We start from the raw sequence: 15,360 nt of genomic DNA, 5'->3' as shown, positions 1-15,360 counted from the left end.
AGTGAGGTTAGTTTAATTGGTAATGGTCTGCCACCTGGCGAGAATAGTGATTGGATCTCTGGAGTATCAGACTGGATATAAGACAGCCAATGCCCTATCCTGTTGCTGGTGATTCAGTCTGTTTCTCAGGTCTTGGACATCAGCTCTCTTCCAGTCTTCTCAAGTTAAGTTTGTTTTTTGCTAATGTTCACACTTGCTCTTGTTGGTCAACTCAGTTTTATTGTGGTCAGCCAGCCCAGCTGGGCTGTGCTGAATTTCCACTCTTATTTATCTGTATTTGCCAATTTGCCTTTTTGTCCTTTGTTAGATTGGCCTCTTTTTGCTCTGTCTCAGAATATTCCAGAGTGCTGATGTAGTGGGAGAAGTCTAGTGACTTCAGGGTTAATTTTGTTATCAGAAGCGTTGGACATTATTTTTGGTAGGGTTTTCTGGCAGATTGCAGACAGTATCTTTCCTTTCCTGTCCTTTCAAGTTAGTTTGGCCCCATCGTTTGCTCAGCCTATTTTTCTGCCTTTGTTTGTGTTTTCATCTTGCTTCACCGTCAATACATGTGGGGGGCTGTCTTTCCTTTGGGGTCTGCTCTGTGGAGTTAGTTTTCCTCTTTTCTTACTTTAGGCTTATTTAGTTCTCCGGTTGTGACAAGGCGTCCAGGACCACCGTAGGCACGCTCCACGACTGCTTCTAGTTGTGTGTTAAGATCAGGGCTCTGCAGTCTGCATAGTTACCAACCTCTCTGGTTTTCTGAGACTTAGCGTTTGTTGCTTTTTTCCTCCTCGGTGACCCATTCATAACAACTCGGTGTTCGGGCAGCCGAACATGAACAGTAACACGGACTTCCTGGTGAAGTACGTGTTCGGTGTCCATGCACGAACAGTAGGTGTTCGGTATGGATGCTGAACTTTACTGTTCGGGTTCGCCCATCAGTAGTCATTATGATTTAAAAAGAGAAAACACATTAGTTTGACAATAAATGGCTTCACCCAACCACTAACCATGAGTAGAGAAAAAGTTTTGGTGTTATCATTCATATTCTCTGAAAAAAGGCCAAGAAAGCAAAAATTCTGCCGGAGTATGTAAACTTTTGAGCACAACTGTATGTATGTAATATGGACACATTTGTGCTTATTTGATTGTGTGAAGTGTATGTGTGCAATGTGAATTACAGCAAATTAGAATTCAGAAATCCGGGGGGAGTCTGGCCTGAATTTATAGATTATGATTCACGATAGGGAATTACAAATGTGGATTTCTCAATGCTAATCTGTGACAACACACAATAACACAAATTATTTTTAAACATTGAAATTGCAACACCAAGAAGGAAAATTTGTGGAATTATGGAAATCACAAGATGAAGACATCACTGATCTGCAAATGATAAAAAAGTGGGAAATTATTTTTGAAACATTTGGATTTTTTCAGTCTGGAGTATGAGCCATAGTTACAGCATTGGCTGCTATCCCTGAGGTTATTAATGGTCATTTGTGGAAGGTTCTTGAGGATGTAGATCATTAGGATTTACTGCTGGCAGCTCCTGTGCAATCCCTGACCACTGACGTCCCAGATGTGCTTGATGGGAGACAAGTCTGGAGACTCTGCAGGCCATGGTAGCATGCTTAGGCCATGCAGGTTTCTTACAACAGCATGAGCAACGTTATTGAGTTGAAAAAGGGTTCATGGAAGGTTCTTGAAGATGCAGATCATTAATATTTGCTGCTGGTAGCTCCTGTGCAATCACCAACCATTGAATTCCCAAATGTACTCAATGGGAGACAAGTCTGGAGAACCTGCAGGCCATGGTAGCACGCTTAGGCCATGCAGGCTTCTTACGGCAGCATGAGCAACATTGTTGAGTTGAAAAATGGTTCATGGAAGGTTCTTGAAGATGCAGATCATTAATATTTGCTGCCGGTAGCTCCTGTGCAATCACCAACCATTGAATTCCCAAATGTGCTCGATGGGAGACAAGTCTGGAGAACCTGCAGGCCATGGTAGCACGCTTAGGCCATGCAGGCTTCTTACAGCAGCATGAGCAACATTGTTGAGTTGAAAAACGGTTCCTGGGACACATTGGAGAAATGGCCATAGCACTAGTCCCATGACCAAATCAATGTAACACCGAGCTGTTAGAGACCTGGAATAAAGACTAGAGAGGTCCGACTACCGAACATCTTGCCATCCCACACCATAATTCTGGGAATAGAACCGGTGTGACTTTCCCTCGTGAAGACCTCGTCATGGAGTTCCCCATGTAGTCTCCAAATAGAGATCGGAGGGTGGAATGGAGCAACGGAGACTGGAATGGAGGTCTACCTTCTTCAGCGATGAGTCCTACTTTTGTCTTGTAATCAATAATAGTCGGAGATTGGTCTGGAGACAACGCGGACAATGCCATGAAGAGGCCTCAATGCACATGTATTGTTTATTTTTTATTTTTTTTTACATATTTTTCCTTTTACTTACATGAGCTGTGTCATAACGAGCTGTTAATACTTGTTTATAACCGGCCACGATTTGCTGACTCAGTAGCACTTTGCTTACATTGCTGAGTGCCGAACAGGAACATTACACAGAGTTCACAGCATCCGATCCCATCATGTCATTAAACGTCTATCTGGAACGCTCACATGCACAGGAGAACTTGTTACCTAGTAATACTTTGTCATTAGGAGGACTGAGCCGTGCAGGGGAATACAAAGCAAACAACAACTCCTGTCCTGCCGGCCATCACCAGAGGAAATGGCCAGCAATTTGGGGAAAAGAGAAAAAGTGGCTGAAAGGATAATCTGAGAAATTACTTTATATATCATTTTATATGTAATTTACCCCTTTTCTGCAGACCTCCCTATTAACCATCATGCTGCATTGTATCATTCCGTTTCGCCCTCTCTTTCCTATCTGCTCTTACATTTAGTACATTTTCTATATGCAGAGTGCTGCGGAAATTTATGAATTCACACATTATATTGTTACCTAAATAAAGTTTGTAGGTGTTTTATTTGGGGAAGCCTATAACAAAAGTGGCATAAAAAGTGTGGCATAAAAATAAAAAAATAATAATCAAAATTAGCAATACTAACCTCCACCGATCACTGGACACCGTCTTTCTGAATAACGCTGGGACCTTGCTGGTCTCTGCTTCTGTGTTCATCAAAGTTAATTCAGCTCAGCCAATCAGTGTCTGGGGCGTGTCACTGCTCTGACTGGTGATTGGCTAAAGTTTGGAAGTTAGCTTTCATCAAATTGGGGATAATTTCCTGATCACTGGATTTTTGTCAATCCCAACAACCAGGGCTCTGAGTAGCTCTGCATGAATGGGATGGTGGAAAATCATGTCCACATTCACTCTTAATAAGACCGTAGGGAATAGCCGAGCACAAGGTTACAATATTGTCAAAATTTCACCTTATTGATGACCTCCCATCACCCTCCTTCCCAGTACTTGCCTAAAAGTGGATGTGCATAACCCTTGTGCAAACTTCATCCAAAATTTTAGCAAAATTACAAATATAGCTCAAAATTTTGGTAATGTATTGTATAATGCATTTGTATGTTATTATTGTATTGTTTATTTGTGTTACCGTATATACTCGAATAGAAGTTGAGATTTTCAGCCCAAAAAATTGGGCTGAAAGTCCCCCTCTCGTCTTATATTCGAGTCATATACACCGGGGGGTCGGACGGGGAGGGGGGGCGGAGGGTGTCAGGTCATACTTACCCGTCCTGTCGCTGTGTCTTGAGCCCCCAGCTTCTCCCCGTGCTCTCTCTTCCTGCCTTCAGCGGTCACGTGGTGCTGCTCATTAAAACTCATGAATATGCGCATATTCATGAGATTTAATGAGCGGTACCACTTGACCGCTGAAGGCAGGAAGAGAGAGCACGGGGAGAAGCTGGGGGCTCAAGACAGCGTCAGGACGGGTAAGTATAGCGATACTCACCTGTCCTGCGTCCATGGCTGCTGTCTGTGTCTGTCATCGGTCAGTGACTTCAGACAGCAGAGGGCGCGGTGACGTGGTTAGTGCGCGCCGCGCCCCCTGCAGTCTGAACGTCACTGACTGATGACGTGGCAGATAGCGGTGAGCAGCCATGGACGCAGGACAGGTGAGAATCTGACACCCAGCGACGGAGAGGTGAGTATGTCATTTTTTTATTTTTACATGCAGCAGCAATGGCAGCACATGGGGGAATAATCTTAAGGAGCTTCTAATGGGGGCAGTATATGGGGGAACAATCTATGGAGCTGCTTATGGGGGCAGTATATGGGGGAACAATATGGAGCTTCTAATGGGGCAGTATATGGGGGAACAATCTATGGAGCTGCTTATGGGGGCAGTATATGGGGGAACAATCTATGGAGCTGCTTATGGGGGCAGTATATGGGGGAACAATATGGAGCTTCTAATGGGGCAGTATATGGGGGAACAATCTATGGAGCTGCTTATGGGGGCAGTATATGGGGGAACAATATGGAGCTTCTAATGGGGGCAGTATATGGGGGAACAATCTATGGAGCTGCTTATGGGGGCAGTATATGGGGGAACAATATGGAGCTTCTAATGGGGGCAGTATATGGGGGAACAATCTATGGAGCTGCTTATGGGGGCAGTATATGGGGGAACAATATGGAGCTTCTAATGGGGGCAGTATATGAGGGGACAATATGGAGCTTCTAATGGGGGCAGTATATGGGGGAACAATATGGAGCTAATAATGGGGGCAGTATATGGGGGAACAATATGGAGCTTATGGGGGCAGTATATGGGGGAACAATATGGAGCTTCTAATGGGGGCAGTATATGGGGGAACAATATGGAGCTTCTAATGGGGGCAGTATATGGGGGAACAATATGGAGCTTCTTATGGGGGCAGTATATGGGGGAACAATATGGAGCTAATAATGGGGCAGTATATGGGGGAACAATATGGAGCTTATGGGGGCAGTATATGGGGGAACAATATGGAGCTTCTAATGGGGGCAGTATATGGGGGAACAATATGGAGCTTCTTATGGGGGCAGTATATGGGGGAACAATATGGAGCTAATAATGGGGCAGTATATGGGGGAACAATATGGAGCTTATGGGGGCAGTATATGGGGGAACAATATGGAGCTTCTAATGGGGGCAGTATATGGGGGAACAATATGGAGCTTCTAATGGGGGCAGTATATGGGGGAACAATATGGAGCTTCTTATGGGGGCAGTATATGGGGGAACAATATGGAGCTAATAATGGGGCAGTATATGGGGGAACAATATGGAGCTTATGGGGGCAGTATATGGGGGAACAATATGGAGCTTCTAATGGGGGCAGTATATGGGGGAACAATATGGAGCTTCTTATGGGGGCAGTATATGGGGGAATAATCTAAGGAGCTTCTTCTGGGGACACCATATGGGGGAATAATCTATGGAGCATTTCCCACCCTAGACTTATACTCGAGTCAATAAGTTCTCCCAGTTTTTTGTGGCAAAATTAGGGGGGTCGACTTATACTCGGATCAACTTATACTCGAGTATATACAGTACTTTTATGGTAGTATATACTATACGCAATAATACATACACTAGAACTTCTAAATAATGCATTTTATATTTAGTTTATAAGTTAGAGTTGGTGAGATTTTTTAGGCTATCAGTGACAAATGTTACTTTTTATGAGAGTCTATTGGATTGACTCCATATCTGAAACTCTTCACTATTAGGGCGCAAACGGCCACATTTCTCATGTGATGATCCAATCTCAGTGCACGAACTGGCCCGCACCTCTCCAGACCTGAGTGTGACCGCGTGATATGTTTATATGCAGCGGTCACACTCAGGTGAGGAGAGCCGACGGATTCCAATGCAGTCCTTGCATGAGAAATTCGGACGTCTGTCCTCCCCTTTAGGCTCTGTTATTTTATTTTTGCTATTATGGCTTTTGGAAAAAAAGTAAACCCAAAACCTTTTTTATTTTTCCATCTAGTGCTTATTTTAAATTTTGCCAATTTTGAATTAAATCATTATATATATGCATAGTGATAAGGCAGTGACCCAAGCAAGTTCAAAATATAACGTGTTTAATGTCCAAAAACTCACACAGTGCACAGCACGCTGTATCCTCCGGATTGCAGCCGGGAAAACAAAAGACAGTCCGGGACCGGTTGCCGTGAGCGACTGCACTGCCGTGTACGCAGGAGGTGCCAGACCTTTTGGCTCCGCTTGGCCCTGTGTTGCTTGAGACCAATTGCTCTGCAAACCAACTGCTCTGTCTGCTTGCAAGGCCAAACCTGACACACCCAAACTCTTCCCGCAGGGTTTTTTTTCCTTCACTCCACTCTGTGGCCATGGGTCACTTATAAGATCTGAGCTGGAGGAATCGGATGGAACCCCACTACCTTCCTGCAGTCCATTTAAAAAATAAAAGTCTATACTGGGTTTTCCAGAACAAGGTCCTTGGTCATAAATAACTTGACCAGGTTCAAACTTACTTTTATTCTGCCTTGTGACTTTGTCTAATTTTTCTCTGTATAGGTATATTTTGGAGTAAAATGTAAATTGCTCTTTTATTCTATAAACTACTGACAACGTGTCTTCGCATTTCCAAGCATTAAATTTTGTATTTATTTTCAGAAAACGAGAAATGGTCAAAATAACAAAACAATGCAGTGCTTACAGACCTCAAATAATGCTAAGAAAACAAGTTCATAATCATTTAGAAACAACAATACTAATGTTTTAACTCAGGAAGAGTTCAGAAATCAGTATTTTGTGGAATAACCATGATTGTTAATCCCAGCTTTCATGCGTCTTGGCATGCTTGCCACCGGTCTTTCACACTGCTTTTGGGTGACTTTATGCCACTCCTGGTACAAAAATGTATGCAGTTCTTCTTTGTTTGATGGCTTGCGACTATCCATCTTCCTCTTGATTACATTACAGAGGTTTTCAATGGGGTTCAGGTCTGGAGATTGGGCTGGCCATGACAGGGAGTTGATGTGGTGGTCCTTCATCCACAAATTGATTGACCTAGCTGTGCGGCATGGTGCATTGTCCTGCTGGAAAAAACAGTCCTCAGAGTTGGGAAACATTGCCTGAGCAGAAGGAATCAACTGTTTTTCCAGGATAACCTTGTATGCGGCTTGATTCATACGTCCTTTGCAAAGATTAACCTGCCCAATTCCAGCCTTGCTGAAGCATGCCCAGATCATCACCGATCCTCCACCAAATTTAACAGTGGGTGCAAGACACTGTGGCTTGTACACCTCTCCAGGTCTCCGTCTAACCATTAGACGACCTTGTGTTGGGCAAAGCTGAAAATTAGGATCATCAGAAGATTACCTTACTCCAGTCCTCTATGGTCCAATCTTTGGCAAACTTCAGCCTGGCTCTCCTTTGCTTCTCATTGATGAAAGGCTTTTTCTACCTTTATATGACTTGAGCCCTGCCTCTGGGAGCCTGTTACGAACTGTTCTTGCCATTTGCCATTCCTTTTGTAGGTCACTTGATGTCATCCTGCAGTTGCTGAGTAAAGGTACTGTAACACTTAGAGATGTACCAGCGATCCCGACCAGCGATATGACGCAGTCAGGATCGCTGGTACATCGCTAAGTGGTCGCTAGTGAGCTGTCACACAGGCAGATCTCACTAGCGACATCGCTGGGGACGGGGGTCGCTACTTACCTGTCACACCAGGCGATCCTGCGTCCTCCCGCCCAGCTCCACGCGTCGCTCGTCGTCACAGCAGGAAGCGCCGCAGGAAGCTGACGACGAGAAACAGTCCTGGACGTTCTCGCGCGATCAGCGATAACCAGCGGGGGAGCGGTCGGAGGTAAGTATCAGACACAGAGATATCGCTAGCAATATCGCTATAACGTCACTAGTTATAGCGATATTGCTAGCGATATCTCTTAGTGTGACATGCCCTTAACATTCAAATAAGATGATGGTCATCCCGGTCAATGGAGAGTCGTTTTCGTCCTCTGCCGGTCTGTAGCTTTGTTGTCCCCAATGTCTTCTGCTTGACCTTGTTGTAATGGGCTGCCATCTTTGAGATATAGAGAAATCAACCTTTATTGAAGATCTTAGTGCTCTAAAAACTATTTCTAGGCGTTTTAAATTATGTCACAATAGTGACCCTAGGGGTCTTAAAATTAAAGCCATAGACCAAATAGTTTTAGGAGAAAGAGGGGATAACTTAGGAAAAATTCTGACACAACTAGAAAGTAAATGGATCTATAGGTTGGGAACATTGGCATCACAAGGTCTCAATGAAAATTTTGGTTTTGGCGCATTCCTGTAGTGTAGCTGTGTCTCTAAGTATAATATATTATTTATGAATTTCTACACTGGTTAAATACATATTTAATAATTCCTTCTGTGCCTATACATGGTTTTAATATTTTTTTATATATATATTTTTAACTAGTTTATTTATTGATTCTAGACTCTTGATGATGGAATAGAGCATTTGTATGGTGCCAATTACAGCATGTATTGGGTCATGAAGAGGAAGTTTAGAGGAAGACTCACTGGATTACTTTTTCAATTGAAGAATTTATGGACTATATTTTCCAAAAAATTCTTCTTTTTTGTCCAATTGATGTATCTAAAATGTATATATATGTATATTTTTTAAAAAAAATATATATATTTTTTTGTCTATTTAGTATTAATGTTATATGTATTGGTGATTGTATTTTAGGGTATCATAATTATATTAATATATTTGTATGTCAAAATATAAATTTTCTATTATTGATGTCCGATTCACATGGTCATTATGATATAGTAATAGTCTATTACACTGTTTAAAATTTAATATACTGATATGCACTTATATTTTTTATTATTCTTATGAATGAATCACTTTATTCTTTTATTTTTTATATTTTATTATTTATTCACCTAAGCAGGAATAAATCAATCCATTATACCATCTATATGCGCTTTTTTCCCCTTCATATTCTTTTATATACATTATTTCTATGATTAACAAGTTCCTAAACTGACTGTTTCTGATGGGAGGCATGCTTTGTCAAGCTGAGACCGCCCAGACTTCCGGTTCTGCGCACATGGTGTGCTTTGCGTTCCATGCTTGCGTTCCAGCGCGGAATCTGGAAGTCATTTGTACAGATCCGGGACGGGTCATGCAGAGGGAGGAAGCACCCACTAACCCCACCAACGAACAAGGTAATTAGCAATCATAGGGCACTAAATAAAATGCCTAACAGTCACCATGTATCCCATACCCCCCTGGAAGAAGCTACAGAGCGAAACGGCGCTGTCGGGGGTGGGAGCCGACTCGGGAATACTGCACACATGACCTGTTAGGCTACTTTCAGATTTGCGTTATAAGGCGCAGTGCAGGGCTGCCCCCTGCCGAGCCTCCTCCGGTCAGCTCCTCCTATGGTCGCATGACGCTGCAAACGAACAGCGTACCCTATATTTAGCTGGTATGATTTTGCCAGCGCATGCGCCCTTTTGGCGCTGCGCCGATATGCGCCAAACGCACCGTGTTGCATTTTTGTGCGTGTGCAATATAATAGAATTTTGAGGATTCATTTATTTATTTATTCCAGGATACTTTCATTTATGGTTCTATGTGCGCTTATTATTTACATCTGTTATATTCCGTTTTCCTGAGTACGTGCTCCCCTTATCTGTTCTTTGTCTTGAATTTTTTATTGTTTTTTTTTAATATATACATTATTTTACTAAAGCAATATATGGTTTTACCTCAGTGTATTTACTGAGGGTGTGTTTGAACTATTTCCTATACAGACGTTGTTGCAAACATTTTTTCAGATTGTGGTGATCAGTTAGAATTTACATTTATAGGTGTCAATGGTATAAAGGGGTTACCTAGCACTAGACCACCCCTTCTGAACAGCTAAACTGTTCAACAAAAAAATAAAAAAAGATAATAATTCAGCTCCCAGACAGGCGCCATTCCGATATGTTTCTAGATGGCTGCGTCACATTGTTATGCCGTGTGACCACTGCAATCAGTTGAAAAAAGCAGTATTTATGCTACTTGGGAAAATTAAGCATACAAAACCTACAAAAGGCAAAATGAGAAAAACCCTGCTGTAATTAAATAAATAAAAAGCAAAAGTGCATGTAAGGAATACAGAGTTCTTAGTAATACTGTATTTGATCAAACATAGCATAAAAGCCGACCCACCATCGACAAGGTGACTCTGTGGTCGGGGCGGTCCTACACTGTCTAATATTCTAGCAGTGCTGTATTAATTGGTCTATGACTATGAAACAATTCAACATGGCCCCAACCTCATTAAATGCCCGAATATACATAGATGGTTGTTACCAGATACTCCCCAGATATCTGTTTGTAATTGTGTCCAGTAAAGAAAAAAAAAAAACCATAACTGCTCTGGGATATGTAGAGGGCAGCGAGACAGCTTCTCGTGGGAGAGAACAGGATCAAAAAGAAACATCATGACCCTATAAAAGTTCTTCAAAGATTCCCGTCCGTGTCTCACAGGAAAGGAAGAATTAATAACGCAAATTAAGATATCTTTATTAAAAAAAATATTATTAAAAAATTCCATTACAAAATAGAGATCTATCTTGGGAAACAAGATATGTAGAGGGGAGAGGAACTGACTGTTTTTCGGATTGCAATCAAAATTATTCACCCACTCATTGTAAATTCAGTTTATTAGGAAAGCTTACAAACGCTCTGCTTTTTGCAATAAACCAATCAAACAAGAACAAGGTAAAGAGCTTAACTAATATAACAAGTGGTTTCTCCAAGTTCAACTTAAAATGTCATTTTTACTGACTACTGCAGTCTCGGAATTATTCACCCCTTCCTGACCAACATTTTTAGTACTCAATAGAACCTCTCAGGCTGTTATGACCTGCTGCCTCTCTGGCTGTAATCAAGTCAGGTGATTGTTTTGATCACTCCAGAATCTTATATGACTTTGTCAAAAAACCATTCATCTGTCCTAGAATTTCCTGATATTTAATTGAATCCATCTTGCCCTCCACACACTGCAGGTATTCAGTGCCAGTGGAAGCAAAGCAGCCCCAGAGCATCGCCAAGCCACCACAGTGTTTACTATATTACCGAGCCACAGTCATGCTTCCATTTAGACATCACCATGCTTCACTGTAGACATCACTGATCCACCACCATGTTTCACTCTAGGCATAATTAAACCACCACCATGCTTCTTTGTAGGCATCACTGAGCCACTACCATGATTCACTGTAGACATCACTGAGGCCATATGCATCACAGTAGGCATTAATGAGCCACCGCCATGATTCACTGTAGGGATCACTAAGACACCACTATGCTCCACTGTAGGCTTCACTGAACCACCACCATGCTTCACTTTGGACATCATCAAGTCCCCACCATACTTTACTGCAGACAGCACAGAGTCATTGCCATGCTTCTCTGTAGACATCAGTAAACCACTGCCATACTACAATGTAGACATCATAGCCATCACCATGTTGCACTAGAGGCTTCACTAAGCTCTTGCCATGCTTCATCGTAGACATCGCCAAACAACCACCATGCTTCATTGTAGGCATTACCAAGCCACAGCTATGCTTCACTGTAGGCATCAATGAGCCCTTGCCATGAGTGATTGTAAACATAACCAAGTCACTGCCATACTTCACTGTAGGCATCATTGAGCCACTGCCATACTTCACTGTAGAAATCACCACGCTGCCACCATGTTTCTTTGTAGACATTACTGAGCTCTGCCATGCTACACTGTAGGTATCACTGAGCCATGGTCATGCTTCACTGTAGGCATTACTGAGCAACTGCCATGCTTCACTGTAGAAATCACTGAGCCATTCCCATGCTTCTCGTTGGACATCACCGAGCCACCACCATGCTTTAGTGCAGGCATCACTGAGCCACCACCATGCTTTACTTTTGGCATCACTGAGTCACAGCCATGCTTCACTCTTGGCATCACTCAGGTCACTGCAGCAGGTCATAACAGCCAGAAAAGTAGCAGGTCATAACAACCAGAGGGGCTCTAGTAATTACTAAAGATGCTTGTCATAAATAAATAATCCTGTGACTGCAGTAGACAGTAAAAGTGGCATTCAGTGCTGAATTTGGAGAAACCAATTATCGTATTAGTTGTCTTCGACTATGTTCTTGGTGCGTTTGATTCATTTACTGGAAACAGCAGAAAGTTTGTAGATTTAACAAATTTAAATTATTAAAACAAATTTATAATAGGGGACGGATAATTTTGATAGTAACCACCAAAGGACCACAATCAGGTATTTCATTCACAGCAGTGTGACATGTAGGTTGCTAAAAGAAGCTTATGGATTTTTTGGGAATAGGATCCTGGGCAGCAGACAGACGGCACTTGTCAAGGTTGTTCTTCATACATATTTACCCACAGAATACCGCCAGATTGTTCATACATAATGGATGACGCCATAAAGAAGGTTTATGGAAGGTGTCACTGACTCCTGCAGGAGCCACATCTGGTTGTGCTGTTTTTCCTTTTACCCGCACTTGTTACAAGATCCATAACTTTTTTATGTTCCCTTTGACATAGGTTTATGAGAGCTCGTGTTCTGCAGGAAGAATTGTAGTTTCGTAGACATCATTCACGTTACCAACTTAACATACAATGTACTGGAAAATGGGAATAAAATTCCGAATGTGGCGAAATTGTGAAAAAAAGAAAAAAGCAATTTCAATATTGATTTTTGCATTTGTTTTTACTACATTCATTGCATTCCTGATAACATGATTCTACAGGTCAAGATGATTACGGTAATATCAAATTTGTCCAGTTTTACTGGCACTTTACTGGCGAAAAAAAAAATAGTTTGTATTGCCTTTTCCCTGAGACTCGTAGCTTTTTTATTTATTTTGTCCATAGTGCTATACAAGGGCTTGCAGCTTATATCCTGAACACGAGTTTTTATTGATATAGTTTTGGGGTATATATGGTGTTTTGATCGCTTTTTGTTGTATTTTTGTGTGGAAAGTGCGACAACCTAGAAGCATCAATTCTGTCATTTCAATTCATTTTTCTATTTGCCTTTTAATGTATGGTTTCAATCATTTTATATTTTCATGATTTTGAAAAAAAAAATAGAATTATTTTTTTTTTTTTTTTTTTAATTTTCTAATTTATTGGAAAAGGGAGTTGATTTGATTTTTTATATTTTTTAATTTATTTTAAAAAAAATTTTTTTTTTCCTTTTTTTTACTTTATTTCTTAGTCACTTTAGAGACTTTAATGTCACATATATAGCAAAATTACAGTTCTCCTATTGCAATTTCTTAGCCTTTGGTTGAGCTTCAAAGCAGGACCAACATGGCAGGTATGGGGGCATTCAGCAGGCCCCTGACTGCCCTGGTAACTCATTAGTGGATTCCTGTGATTGTGTCACTGATGAAAGTCAGTGCATCACCGCAGACGTGATTTACACAAATCTCTCAACTTTTACAAAAGAGAAAGAAGGACAAGTTGTATAGTAGAAATTTCTGGCAATGCCCCTAACAAACCCTCTTAGTCACACCCATTTGTCATATATTTCTGCCCTAGCAGGAAGAAATGTCAGATTGGGCATGGTAGCTGTGAGGGACACACAGTAGAACACCCAACACTTATTTTTTTATTTGTGTTGTTTATTTTTTATTTTTTTTTTTACAAATTACATTATTGTAAAGTAATTTTCTAGGAAGAAAAAAAATCTGTGAGTTTTATTTTACCCCTATAATATACTGTAGATATGCAAAAATGCACTGGTATATAGAAATGTAATGCTATGTATAAGTACAAAGTGCATGTAAAGAAGAAGATGCAACAGTACAATTTGCCTGTAAAGAAGAAGAATACAATGCATTGCATTGCATGAAAACCCCACAAAAACAAAAAAAAAGAAAAATAAAAGATACGACCTGGTGCACATGGTGGCAACATAAGAAAAACTGGCCGAAATTGAATGTAAGTCTTTTTGCTTTGTCCAAAATTCTGTTTAGGATCTTCTTTTTCCATGCTTTGGACATCAATGATCCCAAGACATTTCAGGATTTATTTTCACCTTCTTTACATTTTTTTTTTATTTTTCACATTGAATATGTCTTTCCATTCATTTTTACCCTTTTTCTTCTTTCACAAACATCTATGCTTTCGCTTTACATGTCCACATACTATATTCATCATTCACCTTACCTTTGCCACTTCTTCTCACCTGTTCCTTCCATTGTTTTATGGGCATTTTCCTTTTCTAAGATGGCCGCTGTGTGAGGGACGGACGACTTATACAGCCGATTTGTTGACCACTATCTGTCCAGACTTCACAAAACACCGGAATGCTTGACTTGATGAGCAGCTGCAAGAACTTACTTCCCGGAAAATGGTGTCACACAGTGACCGTACGTGTTTAGGGAAAGGGGCCTTGAACCCTCCATAGGACTGGGGCCCTAACTATCACTGCTCCCAAAAGTACCTCTAAAGTGGAGAAGGTTTGGGTCACCAACCTTACTGTTCTTCTGTTAATCTCTTAGCTGTTCCCTCTCCCAGGAGGCCTGGGACAGAAATTCTAGTGTATTAACAGGTAAGTCAGACAGGGATAACAGAGAGCAACATACATGCAAAAACACTCACCAAAGTTAGAGAGGTATATAGGGAAGGGTAGGAATGTACAAAGCAAACAGGAATAGGACAATGAGGAAAGCATACACCCAAAAACAGCATGCAACACTCTCCAGGAGCAACAATGATTTCCAATTCAGCACAGCGTCTCCAAGGAGCTAGGAAGCAAAGCTTTTGCTGGCAAGGAAGAGAAGGTCTGACTAGATTTTATAGGGAGAGGAAATGACCAGGTCAGGAACAGCTGTAAGATGGAGCTGCAAGTTTCTAACCAGCAAAGAAAGGGTTGTTAACCTCTTCAGCACCAAAGGAAACTAAATCCATTTAATATGAAATGGAAGATCTGCGATTTACAATATGTAGTGACTTTCTAACCTCAGATCTCCCAGGAGGATGTGACCTGCTTGTGACAAATGGTAATTATAAATATGAAGTACCGGAAATAATCAAAGTGTGTTTGGGTAAAGTCAAGAGGCCTCCATACATAATTGTGGCAAAATCGGTCCTGTGCAAATGTCCAGTTTTCAACTTTTGAAAACTCAATTTTGGATGCAATGGCCTGTAGAGAGAGAGGGAGGAGGGAGATGAAGCTGAAGATTTATTGATATTACCAGATTTATAATAGTGGTGTTACCTGATAATAATAAGATCACAGTGCCCCCTGCTCCCAGTGTACGAAAAACAAAAAGAAATGTCAGTCCAGGGTGAGGTCTCAGTGTGGAAATTGCAATTTTTCAGGAGTTATTATAGCA

The sequence above is a fragment of the Dendrobates tinctorius genome, unplaced genomic scaffold, assembly GCF_039654945.1.
Source record: "Dendrobates tinctorius isolate UK_male_01 unplaced genomic scaffold, ASM3965494v1 ptg000135l, whole genome shotgun sequence".
Taxonomy (NCBI): Eukaryota; Metazoa; Chordata; class Amphibia; order Anura; family Dendrobatidae; genus Dendrobates; species Dendrobates tinctorius.
This window is presented reverse-complemented; position numbering follows the sequence as displayed.